The 7,986-nt window shown below is 44.7% G+C and overlaps 1 pseudogene; it reads left to right on the forward strand.

Moving 5' to 3' along the window:
* The first annotated feature begins 3,854 nt into the window (after positions 1–3,854).
* On the forward strand, positions 3,855–7,436 carry LOC106605550 (uncharacterized; annotated as a pseudogene).
* The last annotated feature ends 550 nt before the right edge of the window (positions 7,437–7,986 follow it).

Raw genomic sequence — 7,986 nt, forward strand, 5'->3', positions numbered from 1 at the left:
TTGGGAGACGTCTGAGGTGAGGTTGAGGTGTATCATGATATGGTGAAGGAAAATACCTAATGGAAAAGAGGAACATAAAGCCGCAAGAGAACTAACAATTAACAATGGCATAGTTATTTTTTTATTTTCCAATGAAGTCACTGAGAAATGTATTGTAAAGTCAGTAAAATGTGTTTTTCCCTTCCCAATTGAGCTGGCTTATTGGCATGCTGTCACGTTCGTAGAAAAGGTCGGACCAAGGCGCAGCGTGATTGGAGTTCCACATCTTTATTTTAGTGAAACTTAACCTGTTTGGGATAGGGGGCAGTATTTTCACGGCCGGATAAAAAAAACTTACCCGATTTAAACTGGTTACTACTCTTGCCCAGAAACAAGAATATGCATATTATTAGTAGATTTAGATAGAAAACACTGAAGTTTCTAAAACTGTTTGACTGGTGTCTGTGAGTATAACAGACCTCATATGGCAGGCAAAAACCTGAGAAATTTCCAAGCAGGAAGTGGCCTGTCTATGAATTTGTAGTTCTTCTTTTGATTCTCTATCGAAACTACTGTATATGTGGGGTTACATAGAACTTTCTAAGGCTTCCATTGGCTCTCTAAAGCCTTCAGAAAGCAGATTGAGGCGTCTCCTGTCTCTGGGCAGAGTATAGTAGCTCAGTTTGTCAGTGGTCTGCCTGGTGACAAAGAGATTGGATATGGGCATTCACGTGAGCACGCTGTTTTTTCTTTTCCTCTTTGAATGAATACACTATTGTCCTGTTGGAATATTATCGCTATTTTACGAGAAAAATACCATAAAAATTGATTTTAAACAGCGTTTGACATGCTTCTAAGTACGGTAATGGAACATTTTGAATTCTTTTGTCTCGAAATGCGCTCGCGCATTACCCTTTGGATAGTGACCTGAACGCATGAACAAAACTGAGATATTTGGAGATAACTATGGATTATTTGGAACAAAAACAACATTTCTTGTGGAAATAGCAGTCCTGGGAGTGCATTGACAAAGATCAGCAAAGGTAATAACATTTTTCTAATAGTAATTCTGAGTTTAGTGTGCTCCGAACTTGGCTGGTGTCTGAATAGCTCACCGTGATGGCTGAGCAATGTACTCAGAATATTGCAAAATGTGCTTTCGCCGAAAAGCTATTTTAAAATCTGACATAGCGATTGCATAAAGGAGTTCTGTATCTATAATTCTTAAAATAATTGTTATGTATTTTGTCAACGTTTACGATGAGTAATTTAGTAAATTCACCAGAAGTTTTGGGTGGGAATGCATGTTCTGAACATCACATGCCAATGTAAAAAGCTGTTTTTGGATGTAAATATGAACTTGATTGAACAAAACATGCATGTATTGTATAACAATGTCCTAGGAGTGTCATCTGATGAAGATCATCAAAGGTTAGTGCTTCATTTAGCTGTGTTTTGGGTTTTTGTGACATATATGCTTGCTTGGAAAATGGCTGTGTGATTATTTTTGTCTATGTACTCTCCTAATATAATCTAATGTTTTGCTTTCGCTGTAATGCCTTTTTGAAATCGGACAATGTGGTTAGATTAACGAGAGTCTTATCTTTAAAATGGTGTAAAATAGTTGTATGTTTGAAAAATTGAAATTATTGCATTTTTGAGGTTTTTGTATTTCGCGCCATGCGATCCCATTGGCTGTTCCGCTAGCAGAACGCCTAGATGTAAGAAGTTAAACAAAACAAGAAACAAACAACGACCGTGAAGTACCATAGTGCTACATGCACTCACTCAAAACAATATCCCACAAAACACAGGTGGGAAAAAGGCTACCTAAATATGATCCCAAATGAGAGGCAACGATTACCAGTTGCCTCTAATTGGGAACCATGCAACTCACCAACGTAGAAATACAATGACTAGAACACCCCCCTAGTCACGCTCTGACCTAAACACCATAGAGAACCAAGGGCTCTCTATGGTCAGGGCGTGACAGTAACTCCCCAAAGGTGCTGACTCCGGCCGCAAAACCTGAAAACCAATGGGGGGTAGGAGAGGGGTGCCTAGTGTCGGTGGCGGCTCCGGTGGGCACCGGCGTAGGGGAAGGCTCCGGCCATGGAGCTGGGTTGGCCGCCGTGCCTGGACTGGGCAACGGCACAGAGGAGGGCACCGGCCATGGAGCTGGGTTGGACGCCGTGCCTGGACTGGGCACCGGCGCAGAGGAAGGCTCTGGCCATGGAGCTCGGTTGGCCGCCGTGCCTGGACTGGGCTCCGGCGCAGAGGAAGGCTCCTGCCATGGAGCGGGACTGGACACCGTGCCTGGACTAGGCACCTGAGCAGAGGAAGGCTCCTACCCTGGCACCGGCGCAGGAAGCTCCGGGCCGGGGACCGTCAATGGAAGCTCCGGACCGTTGACCGTCACTGGAAGCTCCGGGCCGTTGACCGTCACTGGAAGCTCCGGGCCGTTGACCGTCACTGGAAGCTCCGGGCCGTTGACCGTCACTGAAAGCTCCGGGCCGTTGACCGTCACTGAAAGCTCCGGACTGTGAACCGTTGCTGGAGGCTCCGGACTGTGAACCGTCGCTGGAAGCTCTGGACTGTGAATCGTTGCTGGAAGCTCTGGACTGTGAACCGTCGCTGGAAGCTCCGGGCTGTAGACCGTCACTGGAGTCTTAGTGCGTGGAGCCGGTACAGGTGGCACCGGACTGGTGACACGCACTTCTGGGCGAGTGCGAGGAGCTGGCACAGGACGTACCAGACTGGGGAGGCGCACTGGAGGCCTGGTGCGTGGAGCCGGCACAGGTGGCACCGGACTTGTGACACGCACTTCAGGGCGAGTGCGGGGAGCTGGCACAGGACTCACCAGACTGCTGACAGGCTCTTCAGGTCAAATGCCGTGCAGAACACACCTACATAACATTTCTCTCCTCTCTCCCAACTTCTCCATCGCCTCCCTGACAGTCTCTGGCTCTTCAGGGCGAGTGTGGGGAGCTGGCACAGATGACACCGGGCTGGTGTCACGCTCTTTAGCACGCCTGCACCGCAGCATACTCCTCGCCAAAGTCATTCTCCGATAACCCTCCTCACACTGCTCCATCGACTCCCAGGCGGGCTCTGGCTCTCTCCTTGGCTTGGCCGACCACCCCTCGTGCCCCCCCCCAAAAAATCTTGGGGTTTCTGTGGCCGCGGTCCCCGGCGTCGTCGCTGTCCTTCCTTCGTCCTCTGCGGCTCCTGCCAAGGAAGGGTCTCGTGTCCTCCCATGATTTCCTCCCATGTCCAAAACTCCTTTACCTCATGAACACGCTGCTTGGTCCTTGTGTGGAGGGATATTCTGTCACGCTCGTAGAAAAGGTTGGACCAAGGCGCAGCGTGATTGGAGTTCCACATCTTTATTTTAGTGAAAGTTAAACAAACCAAGAAACAAACAACGACCGTGAGGTATCGTAGTGCTACATGCACTCACTCAAAACAATATCCCACAAAACACAGGTGGGAAAAAGGCTACCCAAATATGATCCCCAATTAGAGGCAACGATTGCCAGCTGCCTCTAATTGGGAACCATACAACTCACCAACGTAGAAATACAATGACTAGAACACCCCCCTAGTCACGCTCTGACCTAAACACCATAGAGAACCAAGGGCTCTCTATGGTCAGGGCATGACACATGCATACCCATGGAGAATATAGGAGTCTAACTCATTTGAAGAAACAAAAATAACACATTTATTTTTCCAATGCAAACATTTCCAGGAACTTAATTAAAATGATGGTAATGTGCTTTAAATTAAAGGACAAGAATCTCCTTGAAAAGAGTTCAGACTAGATGTAGAACATTACTCACCTTTTCCCTTTCCTGCTGCACACGTCAGACAACATGGCCGGGCTAAAAGATGTAAGTACCTTTGACCACCTTCCAAACCTCAGGACGCTTCAGATTGACAATAACTATCTGGAGACCATAGACAACCAGGCATTCCACAATCTGATCCAACTGAAGAGCCTAAACATGTCCTTGAACAAAATATCAAATCTCAGCTCCTCTGCATTTCAAGACCTCAAGAAACTTGTCAACCTGTCACTAAATAATAACTCACTGATTATGCTCCCTCCACTTATTTTCTCCATGCTCTACAATCATATTACGACAGAACTACCTGAACAACTTCTCTGTGGTGGCAGAATCTGTGACTCACTTACTGAAGCTGACAAAACTAGACCTGTGCAATAACTATCTAACATCCCTCCATCATTCTAACCATACAGACCTACCGGAGTCCCTCACCACCCTCTATCTCTGTAAAAACAAACTGGTCACTTTAGCGTGTGAGTGGGGCTTCCTCAGCCATGTACTACTGCTGGATCTCTCCTACAATGACCAGCTCCCTTCAAGGGCTTTCCAAGGTGTGGACTTGCGGAAGCTAAACTACATGCATTCGCATTCAACCAATGTTACAGTGCCAGAGCTTTTGAACGTCAGCAATGTTAGAGCTGGGAACATAGACTTCTCTGGTATGGGGTTGAAGACTGACAATCTGCTCATGGAGTTATGCAGTCTTTTGAGTACAAAGGTCACATTTTTAAAAAGCTGAGTCTGGAAGCCAATGGGATACCGTCATTGCGGAAGAACACACTTTCCAACTGTCCACCAATCCGAGGTTTATCGGATCTTTTATTCAACCAGTTGAGGAAGGTAAGATGCCTCCACTTTCTCAAAGGACAGGATCAAATCAAGAAGTTCAACAAAGAAAAAAATAACTCACCTCCCTAATGTCCTGCAACAGACAGAACCTCTCGTTCCCAAATATGACAGATCTGATCTACCATGACAATCGCACACTCAAAGTCAACTATTTTGCTTTCCACCACACACCAAATGTGAAGACCCTACAACTCGCAGCGGACACTTTTGACAATCTGACCAAGTTGACTTTCCTCTCCTTGGACAACTCCTGTGCCGGGGTGATGCAGCTGCAGCCGGGCATCTTCAAAAACCTGCGGAAGTTGAGCAAGCTCAGCGCAAGGAACATGGGAGTCCAGTCATTCATAAAGGAGGTTTTCAGGGATCTGACGGAGCTGCAGATCTTGCTTCTCAACCAGAACGTAATGCAATCCTTAGATGTGAATGTGCTGGAGTCTCTGCGTAATATTCCTCTTAGTTGTACCTGCCTCAACAGCGATCTTCAGAACTGGACTTTGACAAACCAGAGTCTTACTCTATTGTAAGTCTTAGTTAGTCTTACTCTATTGACTACATTGCCCAGAAAAAACTCCAACAAACCATACACACAGGGGCAAAAATCTGATATCAACTTTGGAGGGGACAATTACATTACATTTTCTCAAGAGCAATTCCTGAGGGGGACACCAAAAGTAGTGCTGTAACACATAGCCTACGTTTAATATGGTAAATGTATATTGAGGAACCAAAGAAATAAGGTGTTTGCCGTACTCTTAACTACCGGTACCCAAAACTACACAACTAATCACAACAGCAATACCATTGCCTTTAACAAATCTTAGTTCAGTCACCAGTTTAAGTTGAGAGTGGGGGTATCCATGGCATTTTCCAATTATGTTCCTATTTTACAAGTAAAAAAAATGGAGAACCTTTCATAATGTTGCCAAACAAAGACTCAACAAACGTACCTGAGACTCCCTGTCTCTGCCAGTCTGTCCCTGCATATCTGTCCCCAACTCTGCTGTCTGTGTGCCATCTGTTGCCTGCTCTGCCTAATGACATCATTGTGAAACATTTCCATTAGAATTACATTTCTTTCTTATGAACATTTTATCAACTAGTCTTTGAGATATTAGGCTACTAGGGTTCTTACTTTGCGTTTTGGTGTACTGAAAAATACTCTGATGTCCGTCTTTTTTCTGCAATTTTTCTACCTGGTTGGCTACACACACACAGTATGTAGGTTATTTACAGTAGGAGATGGGCTTCTATCATCTTATCTTCTATCATTCTATATGGGCTTCGATCTAAAAGGTAGCTAGCAAATGTGAAACGGATTGCAGTGACAAGAGTTGACAGCTGTATGAGTTCACCATTTACACAACATATGCTGCAACCTTTTGTAATTTTAATCGTTTGTTTCATATTGGCTGGCTTCTAACAATAGCTGAATTTGCAAAGCTAGCGAGCACCAATTCAGTGGTGTTTGCTATAATCTTTGCTACCCGGGTTAAATAAAGATGAAATAAAATATATAAATAAAAGTTCCCTTGCGACAATTTAGCTTTTGCAACGAGACCATTAAATATATTTAAAACAATGGTAGAAGAGAGTGTAGTTCTGTTCAGTTTATCGCTAACCTTATCACAGGGACTTTGAAGCACTAACTTACATGCATGCTGATCTTGGAATAAATTGACGATAGCAAAGATTCCATCTTTGACGACGCCACATAAATGGAATAGGTACTAGCTAGCTTAATAGTTAATATTTGCGCGCTAGCTCTGCATATTCAGCTAGTGTGTGTGCGCGATTGACTGGATTAACCTCACGTCAGTTACGTGCATTGAGTGCCTTTCAGACAGTAGATACGACCTCTACGTTACCTCGCAAGCTAAGGAACTGGCAGTGGATCAAACCATTGTGAGGTAAAGGGTGGGGGGGGGGGTCGCAATCTTTTGAAACTTAAAAACGAGCTATTAAGTGTCTATAATCAGCACAATTGCTTTCATTGCGTATTATTAATATTATTTAAATTACATAGTTATGTTTCAGTGATATATTGGGGGGGACAAATCATATTTTTCCCAGGATGGGGAGGTCGTGTCCCCCCCGTCCCCCCCGGGATTTCCGCCCCTGCATACACAACTTTGACACCAATGTCTTCTACCTGGACCTGGGAGAGTACCTTTAAGCCACCACAACCACTGTGATTTTACTGCTGACTATAATCGCGCTTAGTAGACCAGCTACTTCCCATCCTGGAGGGCAATGGAGCCTCTTTCCGGCTGTGCCTGCACCACCGTGACTTTGAGTGGGCTGCAACATTGTGGACAACATCGTCTCCGCCGTGTACAGTAGCCGCAATACCATCTGCGTGGTTAACAGGCAATTCCGGCACAGCGAGTGGTGCTCCCTGGAGATCCAGCTGGCCAGCTACAGGCTCTTCCTCAAGCTCCAGGACGTTCTCCTGCTCATATTCCTGGACCCCATCGCTGAAAGGCAGCTGTTGGCTTACCACCGTATGAGAAAGGTAATGTTGAAGGAGACCTACCAGCAGTGGCCAGGGTCAGACTGCACTGAGCCGTTCTAGGCCCAGGAACTGTTTTGGAACCATCTGAGAAGAGTGCTGAGGAGCGGGAGCAGCAGTTTTGAAGAGGAAGATGAGGAAGAGGGGTGGGAAGAATAGTTCATTCAGCCACCGACGATGATGCTAAGTATTACTTAATGCCTTTAAGAAAGGGTTATAGGACACGCTTTGCCCTGGCAACAGTCTGATTCCTGGATATGAAACAAAGTTCAATGTTGTAAAAGTACTAAAATGATGAACACATACACAGAGAGGAACTGAATATTTTGTAAATGTGCCCTCAGTACAATGATGTTCTACTTGCTTAGATCGATTGCTATAATAAGCTAGTCATAATTTGTTTCCTTTTTAAATTTAATTTGGCAAACAAACTTAATCCTGTCGTGATCAGTACTTAATAATATTGTAATACTGTGTGTACATTTAAAAGATGTAGAGGGAAATGGAAATGGGTATTAAATTGATGAGACGTACCCTGACAAATCATGTTGCAAGGTTAATTTAAATATTCTATAATAATTATATCACTGGCTCAAAATGTAATACACTGACAGATGAGATCTATTACTTAATGACTAAATGAAATGGTTAGAGGACACACTTTGCCCTGGCAACAGGATATGAAACTAAGTTCAATGTAGAAAAGTACTGAAATTATGCCTACCCACACACATACAAAGCCAAAGAGGAACTGAATATCTTGTGAAAGTGCCTTCATTACCATAACATTCTACTTGC

Source organism: Salmo salar, chromosome 05, assembly GCF_965601325.2.
Source record: "Salmo salar chromosome 05, fSalSal1, whole genome shotgun sequence".
Classification (NCBI taxonomy): domain Eukaryota; kingdom Metazoa; phylum Chordata; class Actinopteri; order Salmoniformes; family Salmonidae; genus Salmo; species Salmo salar.